The 13197-nt window shown below is 43.4% G+C and overlaps 1 long non-coding RNA gene and 2 other non-coding genes across 8 annotated transcripts in view; 2 read left to right on the top strand and 1 right to left on the bottom strand.

Moving 5' to 3' along the window:
* The first annotated feature begins 11 nt into the window (after positions 1-11).
* LOC106506878 (uncharacterized) overlaps positions 12-13197 on the top strand; it is a 52630-nt gene continuing 39444 nt past the window's right edge. For 3 of the 6 annotated variants that reach the window (XR_014833371.1, XR_014833370.1, XR_014833366.1), the window contains exon 1: positions 464-1197. This is a non-coding gene — a long non-coding RNA (uncharacterized LOC106506878). Of the gene's footprint in view, positions 280-463; positions 1198-13197 lie in introns of those variants that run through there. The other 3 variants (XR_014833369.1, XR_014833368.1, XR_014833367.1) reach the window with 3 other exon arrangements.
* TRNAC-GCA (transfer RNA cysteine (anticodon GCA)) lies at positions 6500-6571 on the bottom strand. The gene has a single exon. It is a non-coding gene; the product is annotated as a tRNA-Cys (tRNA).
* Positions 9876-9947, top strand: TRNAC-GCA (transfer RNA cysteine (anticodon GCA)). The gene has a single exon. It is a non-coding gene; the product is annotated as a tRNA-Cys (tRNA).

The raw sequence follows: 13197 nt of genomic DNA, 5'->3' as shown, positions 1-13197 counted from the left end.
CTACACTTCCCGGAAGGCACCGCGGCGCTGGCCGGGTGAGGGGCGAGGTGAGGACGGGGCGGGTCCAGGGTGGCCTGGTGGACGCCCCTCCCCGCTGGCTCAGCCGGAAACCCCGCGGAGGGGCCAGGATCCACCAGGCGGCTGGCTTGCGGTGTGCTTGCACGCCTGAACCCACCCATCCATCCACCCATCCACCCACCCATCCATCCATCCATCCATCCATCCATCCATCCATCCATCCTTGCATCCAACATTTACTCAGCGCATCCTCTGTGCCAGGTGGGGATGCTCGTATTAAACTGCCAGAGGACGCATCCCCTAAACCAAGGAGACCAGGGCCCCCTGAGAAGCCTTGGGGGGATCCGGTCCCAAGAGGTGGGGAGGGGGCTCCCGCCAGGACCTCTCGGGAGGGGGTGGTGGGTGGGTCCGAGGGGCTGCCAGCCAGCGCATGCTCAGATCTGTCACCCCTTCCCGCGCTCACCAGAGCGCCTACCTGTGTGCCCATTCGCTGGTCTCTTTTGTTGCCTGTGGTAACCCCACAGTTCCTGGCACGTAGTAGACCCTCAAATAAGTGTGATGAATGAATGAAGCGTGAGCCTACCATATTCTCCAGGTTAGAAAGGACGCAGCGGGGCTGGGGAGGAGTGGCGGCCTCCCCTCCTGGAGAGAGGACACCGGCTGAGCCCAGCAAGAGGACCCCTTGTTAGGACAGCTCGGAGAAGCTGGCCTCGTGGGACCAAACCTGCTCTTCGAGACGGAAGCTTGCAGGGGTCTAGCGAGGAGGAGGCGCCCGCCACGCAGAGAGCGCTTCCCGGGCGAGCAGGCCCCTGCAGTTCTCTTCCTCCCCAATATTTGGGGAATGGGAGTTTCACGCCCAGAAAACCCGGTGCTGGTCCCTGTAGCCACTCTAGCCTGCCGTGGGTCCCCGCTGGCCTTGTTGCTGGTCACCTCCCAGAACTTTGGGGTATAGTGTTGACAACATTGGCCCGGCTTCCAAGGAGAGGCCGCGGGAAGACCACTCTCTGTCACTGCCCAGCCCCACGCCTGGGCAAAGCCCCTCCTCCACACACAAGCACCGGTGTCTGTGTAGCGCATCGTCCTGAGGATCTGAGATGTCACCAGGTTTCACGTGCGGACAACGACAGTGTGAAGGTCAACATCTGATCTCAGGATTCCTAAAGGCCACAGCGCCGCTTGGTGAGTGCCTACCTCTGCTTTGAGCCTGTGTCCCATCTTCCTGATAAGGTCAGCTTTCTCCTTGTTGGTGTCCCTTCTCCCACCTCGTCCCCAAATGCCACCCGCAGTCTCAGAATCCCTAAACTCTAAAATCCCTTAACTAAAAAAAAAAAAAAGTAATGCCTCTACCCTAGAAAGACACACCTTCCCTTTAGCACAGTACAGAGTCTTAGTACCTCATTGACTCAGTCCCCCTTCCTGGCCATACCTGGGCCCCCTCGCAGACTGAGTCAGCAGTTGCTTAGAGCAATTCAGCAGCATCCTACTGAACGACCAGTTTGCCAGAAATCCATGTGCAAATGGCCAATTCTCCCAGTGACTGAGAAACCTCCTTTCTAGTGCACAGTTTTAGTTTTACCTCCTGCCCGGTGCCTGCACCCAACCTTACCTCTGTGTCTGCATCACAAAAATGATTGTGAACTGTCCTAAATTCAGGTCAAAGTGTTTATTTGCCAGTTCTGGCCAGAGACAAAGGGAGGAGTGCAGCTGGAACAAAATTTTTAAGATTCTCAATCAAATAGTTTTTCATCACACTGATATTCAGTGGTTTACTTTCATCCTATTTGGCTTTTGGCTTTCTGGTCATTTTATGCATTGGCTTCGGGTGAACTTGCCAGCTACAGTTTTTCCAGACAGTTTATCTAGGTTCCCCTAAAGGTGTTGGCTGTAATCAACTTGAATATTTTCTGATTTTTAAAATTTCTTTTTTCTATCTATGAGGTTATTTGAAAGTACCTTTCATTTTCCAAATGTAGGGGTCTTTTCAAATTTTATCTTTTTGCAGTTGAGTTTTGCCTTGTAGTAAAAGACTAGTATGTGATGTTGAAATTTTTTTTTTTTTTTTTTTTAGGATTTTCTGATAAGTGCTTTGTGGCCAAGTTATGCCATAAATGTTTCAAAACGTTCTATGTTTGCTTCAAGAGAGTATATATATTCTTATGTTGGTTGTAGGGATCTAGTTAGGTCTAAAATCAAGCTTGTTTTGTGTTGTGTATGTCTTCTATATCTTATCATTTTTTTGACCTTTTGATTTATTAGTTACTGAGAAAGATAAGTTAAAATCTCCTATCAATATTGTGTATTTGTCAATTTCTTCTTGTATTTCTGACAATTTTTGCTTTACATATTTTGGGACTGTGCATACAAGTTTAGAAATGTATTTCCCTTTGAAAGTGTTTATTATATTATTATGAATTAACTCTTTTTAATCCTGAACAGTACTTTAAACCTATAATCCATTTTGCCTGATTTGATATTGCTACACTAACTTATTTTGGATAGTATTTGCTTAATATATCTTCTCCTCTCCTACTACTTTCAAAGTCCTAGATATTTATGTTTCAGTGGGTGGTTTATAAGAGCATGAAGCTAGATTTTATTGTTGTTGTATAATCCAATATGACAACCTCCGTCTTAATTGGCAAATCATCTATTTGCATTTATTGTGATTGGTAATATTTTTTAATTCATTTCTACCATCTTATTTTGTGCTTTATATTGATTCTGATTTTTCAATGCATTTCTCTATATTCTTTCCTTCTATTGGATCGACTAATTTTTCTTCACGCATCTTTTTACTCCATGGATTTGAAATATATGCCTTCCTTTTCTATGATTACTCTTTAAAACCTTACACACGTATTTGTTTTAATATAGTCCAACTGTATTATACAGCCCACCCTCCTTCAAAACAATAGAAGGACTTGAGTATAAGTTTACATAATCTATGCTGTTTAGATTTATCAGCATGCTCACTAGTATCTTTGTTCACTATTTTTTCTTTTTCTTTTTCCTGTCTTCTGGATTCCATGTTTTCCTTTCTGAAGTACAACTTTTTAAAGTTTTTACAGCAAGGATATGTTAGAAGTAAATGCTTTAAGTTAAATATCTTATTTTTCTCTCCATCCTTAGCAATAGTTGAGCTGAATAATAGAGAATTCTTTTGCAGTCTTACTACCTTATTCTGTTGTCTTCCAGCTTTCATTGCTTCTGTTGACAATCTCTTGCTGGTCTAATTATTATTCCTTTGCACAAGATTTGTCTTTTCTGTCTGGCTGCTTTTAAGAGTGTCTCTTCGTCTATGGCGTCACGAAGTTTTTCTGCAGTGTACCTAGATGCAGATGATGATGGTTTGCTTTTAGGGCCACACCCGCGGCATGTGGAGGTTCCCAGGCTAGGGGTTAAATGGGAGCTGTAGCTGCTGGCCTACACCACAGCCACGGCAATGCCGGATTCTTAACCCACTGAGCAAGGCCAGGGATCCAACCAGCGTCCTCATGGATGTTAGTCAGATTCCTTAACCATTGAGCCATGATGGGAATGCCTGGATTTATTTTTATTTATCTTTTTTTTTTTTTTAACTCGTGATTCCTAAATCCATGTTTTTGTATAAGACTGGAAAATTCTCAGCTATTATGTCTTTTAGTATTGCCTCTCCTCCCTTATATTTTCTCTTTGTAGAATTCATATGGGATATTTCTTGGAACTTTTAATTCTATTCTGCAACCTTCTTAGCCACTCTTTTATGTTTTGCATTTTTTTTTAGACCTCTATGCTTCATTCTTGATTATCTCTTAAGATTTATACTCTATTTCACTCCCAGATCTCTCTCTCTTCTCTCTCTCTGTCTAATCTGCTGTTAAACTATTAATTTTAGGAGTTTCCTTTGTGGCTGAGTGGGATAAGGACCTGATACAGTCTCTGGGAGGATGCAGGTTGGATCCCTGACCTTGCTTAGTGGGTTAAGGATCCAGCATTTGCTGCAAGCCGTGGGCATAGGTCGCAGATGCGGCTCAGATCTGGTATTGCCATGGCTGTAGCATAGGCCTCAGCTGCAGCTCTGATTTGACCTCTGGCCTGGGAAGTCCCATATGCCATGGATGTGGCTCTAAAAAGAAAAACTATTTATTTCAGTGATTGTTTTTTTCATTCTAAATGAATCTGCTTGATCTTATTAAAAATCATATATTCTCATATACTCAATTCTTCATATACTTAGTAATTTTAACCATACTTAATTTATATTATCTATTTTATAATTCAGCTATCTGACATTTTTCATTTTGTGCGATGGTTTTCACTCACGGTAGACTGATTCCTCATGTATTTTATTATTTTGAACTGTGAGTGCATCTTAAGCCAGATTTCTTCAGTGGCATTCTGTGTGGCCTCTTGCTTTCATGCTCTTAAGAGTTTGCATTTGCTTCTTTTCTTCAGGGCACTCCAGAATCATTGTTAGTGAGCACAGGCTGTTTTGTTTTGTTTTGTTTTGTCTTTTTATGGCTGCACCCACGGCATATGGAAGTTCCTGGACCAGGGATTCAATCCCAGCCACAGCTGCCACCTACCCCACATCCGGGGAAAGGCCAGATCCTTTTACCCACTGCACTAGGCCATGGATCAAACCCACACCTCTGAAGCATCCCGAGGCACTGCAGTCAGATTCTTAACCTACTGTGCCACAGCAGAAATTCCCTGAACACAGTTTTTAATGGTAACTTTCAGCTTGGTAGTTTCTGAGCCATGCAGGTTACTATAAATCCAAAGCCCTAACAAGTGTGAGAATCAATCTGTGGTTATAAATTCTATTGGGAGATGTCACCTCCCTCTTGAGAAGAGAAAGACTTCTTGTCCTTTTTTTTAAAATGATTTTTATTTTTTCTGTTATAGTTGGTTGTCAATTTTCTACTGTACAGCAAGGACCCAGTCACACATACAGGTATGCCCTCTTTTTCTCACACGATCCTCCGTCATGCTCCATCACAAGTGACCAGATACAGTTCCCAGTGCTATACAGCAGGATCGCATTGCTTATCCAAAGGCAATAGTTTACGTCTATTAACCCGGGATTCCCAGTCCATCCTGCTCTCTCTCCCTTCCTCTTGGCAACCACAAGTCTGTTCTCCAAGTCCATGGATTTCTTTTCTGTGGAAAGATTTATTTGTGCTGTATATTAGATTCCAGATATAAGTGATATCATATGATATTTGCCTTTCTCTTTCTGACTTCACTTAGTGTGAGAGTCTCTAGTTCCATCCACATTGCTGCAAATGGCATTATTTTCTCATCTTTTTGTGCTGGTGTCTTTAGCCCACTCTTTTACTAGTGGCGTGGCTCTCTAAGACTCTGAGTTTATATGAGGAAAAGGAATCCCACGGCCAAGACCTAATCTCCTGGACTCACGTGGCTAGGACTCAAGCATGTAGGTTATCTCACCACAGCTACCACAGGCATTCCTGAGGTCAGTTCAGATTCAGCTCTCAGGGTTTTAGCTCACCCTCCACGCGTGAAACCCAAGGTATATTTGCTGCCAAGAGAGCTCAGCTATACCTGTAAATGGATATTTGTCGTTTGTAGTTTGCCTTGCATTTCTAGGTATTTTGAGTAGGAGGAGTTTCAGAAGATCAAGTCTAACATGTTGCTAGTTACAGAAATCCTTCCATTTTCAAATAGCACCCTTCTTTTGTCTGGCTATCCTTATCATTCGCTCCACCATGTCTTCATTTGACTCTTTTGCTCACCAGACAGTTCTTGCTCAGCTCTGTCGTTCCTGTGACTGGTATTGAGTAGGACTCAAAGATGTCTTGAGGGAATGCGCGAGTTTATGTCAGCCACAGCTCTGATGTCTGTAAGCATCAGGCGTCAGATGAGGATAACGTGAGGGTCAAAGAGCCCCTGCCACTGCAGGAAGATGGATTAGGGAACAGTGTGAGCACAGTGGTGTGCTCAAGCTGGCTTGCACCAAAGAGTCACCTGTTAGCATGTCTTCCCACTTCCATGATCGGTGATCTTATGTTTGTGGCTTAAAATTGGACATAGTGAGATTATGGACAGCACAAAATCGGAAAACACTACAAATCAGTGTTGGGGTCCCCCCCCCCGCCCCCAAGAACTGGTTGTTAGATGCTTACCAGCACACTTCTGATTTGGGGCAATGAAAGCATGTAGAAACAAGCCTATGAAGAACAAGACCTGTGGTAATGAAGTCAGAGTTGGGGACTTCCCCAGTGGCCTAGCAGTTAAGGATTCAGCATTGTCACTGCTGTGGCTTGAGTTTGATCCCTGGCTTGGGAACTTCCACATGCTGCAGGCGCAGCCAAAAAAACAAAATGAAAAGTCAGAGTTGGAAGAACTTGTTTTCAGAATTTTTAGTTACCCTGGACTTTTCCCCAGATTTTAAGTGGCTCAGTATCCCAAGATTTGGAATGACAGAAAGGAACTGGATCTTTAATTCCAGCTATGGCTAGCAAAAGTATGGACAGGTAGGGGGCACCTGGATTTGAACCAGGGACCTCTTGACCTGCAGTCAAATGCTCTCCCCCTGAGTTATACCCCCATCTGTAAAGGTAAGCCTTAGCCCTACCATTTGCCTTTGCAGCCATGCCTGCCATTCCTATAAATTTTTGCTCTGAAGAAGCTCTTTATCTAGCATGGGGTGGGGTGGGGATTTACACATATATAATGTATATCTTTACTTATTTTATTAGTTATTTAAACCTCCTTCAGCTTTTACTAATCTTTTCACCTATTTGATCTGTCAGTTTCTTTCTTTCTTTTTTTTTTTGTCTTTTTGCCATTTCTTGGGCTGCTCTCACAGCATATGGAGGTTCCCAGGCTAGGGGTCCAATCGGAGCGTAGCCACCAGCCTATGCCAGAGCCACAGCAACGCAGGATCCGAGCTGCGTCTTCGACCTACACCACAGCTCACGGCAACGCCAGATCATTAACCCACTGAGCAAGGGTAGGGACCGAACCCGCAACCTCATGGTTCCTAGTCGGATTCGTTAACCACTGCGCCATGACGGGAACTCTTTTTTTTTTTTTTTTTTTTTTTTTTTTTGATCTGTCAGTTTCTGACAGAGGTACAAAAAAATCCCTGAAGAATTTGGATTTCTCATTTCCTTCAATAATTTGTCAATTTTTGCTTTAGATAGTTTAAGGCTTAGTATGATTGTGTTATCTTGAGGGATTGTTCCTTTTATTATTTTATTATAATGCAAAATCCTTCTATTCCTATTCATGTTTTTTTTCTTTTTGCTTTAAATGAATTTTTTCTGTAAAAATTTCTCCTAGTTAAGATATTTTCTTGGTATACCCTTTCGATCACTTTATTTTCAGATTTTGTTTTTATGTTGAAAATGTCTCTCATGAACCACAAGCTGTAGATAGATTTGAGTTTAATTTGTTAACATTTACTGTGATTACTGATAGATTTGAACTCGTTCCTATCACCTTTCCATTTCCTTTTTTCCATTTTCTTCTTTGCTTCTCCTATGCTTCATCCTTTTTACTATTTTCTGGATTGATTCATTTTCCTTATCCACTCTCCCCCTACTTTTCCTCCTGACTTGGAAGTTACATGTTATTTTTTTGGTGGTACCCAGATTTTTGAACATGGATACTTAATTTTTCTAATATATTTTCTCTCTTCTGAATAAGATAGGGAGTGTGGAGTATTTTAACTTCTCTCAAACTCTCCTCTTTCATTTCATTTTCTTGTGTTATTACCTAGTATTTTACAGCCCTTCACCACTACACATTTGTAAACCCAAAGAAATTATTGTCATCATCACATTTATTAGCTGTTTGAATATATTTGTCTGCATGTTGATCTCTTTCTTTGTTTAATGTTTATTCATCCATTTATTCAACACATATTTCTGAGAGCTCACGAAGCGCCAGGCAGGCACATAGAAGAAAACAGATGCAGGTGCTCCCTTGGTGGAGCTTCCATCGCAGTGGGAATAACTGATAATTAATGAAAATTTATATTGCTGTCATGCAGGTCATTAGAGGGACTGTGAGAAAAATGAAAACCGAGCAAAGGGCTGAAAAGGGATGGGGTGCATTTAGGCAGAGTGGCCAGAGGAGAGACCTTGCTGATGAACAGACTCTGGGCGGAGCCCTGAGTGACCAGAAGGGGCGGGTTTGACGCTTTCAAGGAATAGCAAAGACTGGTCTGGCTGGAGGCAGGTGTGGGGACAAGAAAGGCAAAGGGGGTTGTGGGGAGAAGCAGACAGAGCCAGCTCCTGTGGGTTCCAAGGAGTATGGACTTGGATTTCATTTTGAGCAGAGTAGGGAGCTACTGAACCGAGCCGGACACAGAATCCAACTGCTGTTTGGAAAGATCGTTTTGGTACCTAGTGGACGTAAATAGACTGGTAGAATGGAGACCTGTCAGAGGAGTGTGACAACAGGCTCGGGCCTAGACAGCAGGTCCTGGTGGTGTGCAGCCAGATGTCCTCAGATGCATGTGTCCTTTAGCAGAACCAACAGGGCTTGCCCTTGGCTTTGGATGCAAAAGGATGAATTGACGGTGGCTGGCAGGTGGCTGGGTGAATCGTGCCTTTACTTAGTTGGGCAACACAGTTGGGTTCGGAGTGAGAACTAATAATTTGTCTCGCTCGTATTTGGTTTGAGAAGCCTGTTGCATCTCTAAATGAAGATGTCAAGTAGCAGGCCCTAGCTCAGGAGGGAGGGCAGCTCCAGGTTCAGCTCGGGAGTCCTGCACCATCTTTGCATTTCTTTGTTTCTCCCTGGCTTCATCCACCTTCTTTCTCCTTCAGTTGTTAATTCAGGGAGGTTCTGCTCCAACAAATGCGCTTAAGGTTTTGCACATCTGAAATGTCTCCCTTTTGTTCTCATGCTTGGGTATTAGTTTACTGGGTTCAGAATTCTAGATTGGAAGATACTTTTATTCATACCAAAAAAATATTTACTTGATAATTGTATAAAATATCAGTAAAGACAACTTTATTATTCAATTGTTCTTCTCACCAAAGCATCAATTTTTTTTTTAATTTTGAAATGTCATAGTTCACAGCTAAAAGGAAATGCTTATCAATGCTTAATACTGTGGATTATAATTCTTAGCTACAACTTATTTTAAGTAATACACAAATAGTAAAGAAAGGAATTGTGTAATCTAGAGACAATGAGAAAACATACATTTTGAACAATCCTTAGTAATTATGACTATCCTGGGTTTAATCTGAGAATATTTGTACTTTTAAGAGCCTACACATTTAACAGTGCAAACAGTATATTTGAAGCTGCAGAGATTGGAGATACGGTTTGAATTTTTTACTTCTACTAAAATACAGATCATCTGTTAGAGCTGTGTAATTTTATTTATGTCTATATTTTCACGTAAATATACAATTTTTAAAAATGAAGTTTTCCTAATTATATAAATGTAATTTAAAAAACCCTATATAAACCCACAGGACAAAAAGTAGATGGACAAGGGAGTTCCCTGGTGGCCCAGCGGTTAAGGATCCAATTTTGTCACTGCTGTGGCTCAGGTCACTGCTGTGGCATGGGTTTGTTCCTTGGTGGGGAACTTCTGCAGGTGTTGCAAAAAAAGGGAAAAAAGGCAGATTGATGAATGATAACTCGTTTCACATAGAAGAAAAACAAAAAAACAGCTGACCTGTAATCTGTAGAGGAATCATCTGACAAGAAGTAAGCATTTCTGTGGGGAATGAAGGGGAGGGTCATGATCAGAGGGCCTCACTGAGAGATGCGGTTCTGCAGGTTGTCGCCGGCTTCCAGAGGCTGGATGGCAATTACACGGTAATGGAGGATGCCTGGGTGTTGCAACAGTGAAATGATGCTAGTTAAGACTGTTGGCCAGCAGTGGGGGTATAGCTCAGGGGTAGAGCATTTGACTGCAGATCAAGAGGTCCCCGGTTCAAATCCGGGTGCCCCCTGCTGGTTTTCTTCCCATCCTGAATCCACACAGGTAATAGCTGTGTGGACCTCCGGTCTCTAACCCCACCCCTGAAATTTGGGTACTTTCTTTAGAAGAGCTTAGTTGACAGGACTGGAAGGGAAAAAGAAATGGTAGGAAAGGTCACCCTCTGACCCGGAACATGGTCTGGTGGAGGCATTCTTCATCCACAATTAAATGTATGGTCTTGACCTTAGAGAGTTCGGTCAGCTCTCCTATTGACTGTTTTCACTTTATTTATTTATTTATTTTTGTCTTTTTGGATTTCTTGGGCTGCTCCCGAGGCAGATGGAGGTTCCCAGGCTAGGGGCTGAATCGGGAGCTGTAGCCACCAGCCTATGCCAGAGCCACAGCAACTCGGGATCCAAGCTGCGTCTGCAACCTACACCACAGCTCACGGCAACGCCGGATCGTTAACCCACTGAGCAAGGGCAGGGACCGAACCCGCAACCTCATGGTTCCTAGTCGGATTCGTTAACCACTGCGCCACGACGGGAACTCCTTTTTTTTTTTTTTTACTTTTTTTTTTTTTTTTTTTTTTTGGTCTTTTTTTGCTGACTGTTCCTTTTCAAAGGGGTAGGTCAAGGGATCTGACTGAATTAGTGGCCGTGAAACATCACCAGCAAGAAGAGAATTGCCTGAGCGGTTTCCTGGGCCTGTGCCCCAGAGTCTATGAGGAGGGATCTGGATACTTTTATTTTCTTTCTTTTTTTTTTTCTTTTTGGCCGCCCGGTGGCATACGGAATTGCTGGGCCAGGTATCAGATACAAGCCACAGTTGTGACCTGCAGTGTAGCCATGGCAATGCTGGATCCTTGAACCCACTGTACCAGTCCAGGATAGAACCTGTGCCCTGGTGCTGCAGAGACGCCACTGAGCCCATTGTGCCACAGCGGAAACTGCTATTTTATTTTATTTTATTTTATTTTTATTTTCATTTTTGGCTGCACCCAAGGTATGTGGAAGTTCTCAGGCCAGGGATCAAACCTGTGCCACAGCAGTGAACTGAGCCATTGCAGGGACCATGTTGGGTCCTTAACCTACTGTGCTACAAGGAAACTCCACTGCCAATCATCTTGCTTTGTCTGGCCCTGAGGCCACATTTGGCCTGACTCAGGGCCCTCCCCTGTGTGCACGCAGCATCTTTTAGCCAAAATGGATTCTAGAGCGGGAGTCTCTGGGACGCTCACAGGCGGTACTTTGGTCTGGCACCCCCTCCCGTCTCTGACCCTGCTGAAACTTTCTGCGCATGTGTAGTTGGGGAGGTCTCCTTGACCTCAAGAATGAGATGTGGTCTCATTATCTTTTATCCATGAAGGGCACAGCTCCTTCCTGCTCCTCCAGTCATCTTATCTTGAAGTATCTGTCCACAGGGGAGATTCAGGTGCTCAGCCTGGGGCCTGTCTACCTCCTATCTCAAAACCGGATAATTCTAAAGTGCATTTTGCCTAAAAGTGATTATCAAAGCCATGCCCTCTGCAGGGACCTAAGAAACTTGGGAGGAGGGGGAGGGGAGGGCGACCTGCTGAGAAAGGTGGAGCAGACGCCGGCCGGCTTTATGGAGGCTGTGGACACCTGGTGACCCAGATCCCACTGTGGGTGGGAAGGTGACTTAGATAATAACGGCTCCTAGGTAGAGCATTTAAACACGGGTCTCCGATTCATCATCCAGGTGGCCCTACCTGTTGTCACGTTAAACAAATGAATGGACTTTATTTTTTAGAGCAGTTTTAGGTTGAGAAATAAAACTTTCCTGCCATGTCAGTAAACAAAGGATGTCGCAGTCATCAGTGACTTCAGCCACTCCCTAGGGTAAGCTCTGATCAAACTCACATGGTGAAAATATGTGACCTGGCCCAGACAGCCGAGAAGCATATCACAGGGCTGATGTCAGCAAGCATCTTCCTATGCCCAGAAAAGCGCGAAATCCCTTAACCTGAGATATCTAGCTTCCTGTTATTAACAGGAATCTTTTGTTCCCACCTTCTTTCCTATGTTGCTAAACTCCTACATATCCTGGCTCCCCTCTCACCTCCTCAGAGCAATTTCCCAGGCGCTAATCCTCATTTGGCCCCAAATAACACTTAACCCACAACTCTCACGTTGTGGTTTTTTTTTTTTTTTGACATTTTATCCAGTTTTTTATTTTTTATTTTTTTATTTTTTAATGGGTTCCTTTTTTAAATTACTCAATGAATTTATTACATTTGTAGTTGTACAATGATCATTACAATCCAATTTTATAGGATTTCCATCCCACAACCCCAGCACATCCCCCCACCCCCCAAACTCTCTCCTTTGGAGGCCATAAGTTTTTCAAAGTCTGTGAGTCAGCATCTATTCTGCAAAGTTCATTCTGTCCTCTTTTCAGATTCCACATGTCAGTGAAAGCATTTGATGTTGGTGTCTCATTGTATGGCTGACTTCACTTAGCATGATAATTTCTAGGTCCGTCCATGTTGCTAAAAATGCCGGTATTTCATTCCTTTTAATGGCTGAGTAATATTCCGTTGTGTATATGTACCACCTCTTCTTTATCCACTCCTCTGTTGATGGGCATTTAGGTTGTTTCCATGACATTGTGCTTTTTTTTTTTTTTTTAAGTAGACAGATTTACAGAAGAACTGAGCAGAAGGCACAAAGAGCTCCCCTCTGTTCCCTCACCTCTGCTGCCCCCTCCCAATTGTCCTGATCATTAACATCTTGCATTCCTGTGACCTTTAGTAAAAATGGTGAATGAGTATTGATACATTATTATTAACCAAAGTGCATGGTTTACATTAAGGTTCATGCTTTGCAGTTGTACAGCTTTGGGGGTTTTGACAAATGCATCATATCATAAACTGTTGACTAATAAAGGCCCAACCCAGAAGTTGAGAGCCGTGTTTCATGTGGTGGACAAAACTGAGGACTTAAACTGGGGACGCAGCCTCCAAGATGGCTCTGGGGACAGGTCCATAGAGGTAAGGGAGAAACTGGATATAGGAGTTTTGCAACAAAAGTCAGAATCAGAAGTCCAGGTAATCAGAACATCCAGAGATGACTGTTAATTAAAGAGAACCAGGCATCTCAAGGGAGTGAATTTGTCACTTTTCTACACAGAGGAAGGTGCTCCCTGAAATCCTCCCTTTGTGTGCACCTTTCTTATCAGAGTCAGTGTCCTGCTCTTCTCCATCCTCAGTCCCTCAAGGTGCACAGTGGGGGTGGCTTCTGTTAGTGGTATTTTTCACC

The sequence above is a fragment of the Sus scrofa genome, chromosome 18 (assembly GCF_054392235.1).
Source record: "Sus scrofa isolate SSC_HxYL_T2T_F1_AM1 chromosome 18, Sscrofa_HxYL_maternal_Yorkshire_Landrace_v2.0, whole genome shotgun sequence".
Lineage (NCBI taxonomy): Eukaryota > Metazoa > Chordata > Mammalia > Artiodactyla > Suidae > Sus > Sus scrofa.
Note: the sequence above shows the minus strand (reverse complement) of the source record. Positions and strands in the feature narration are given on the sequence as shown.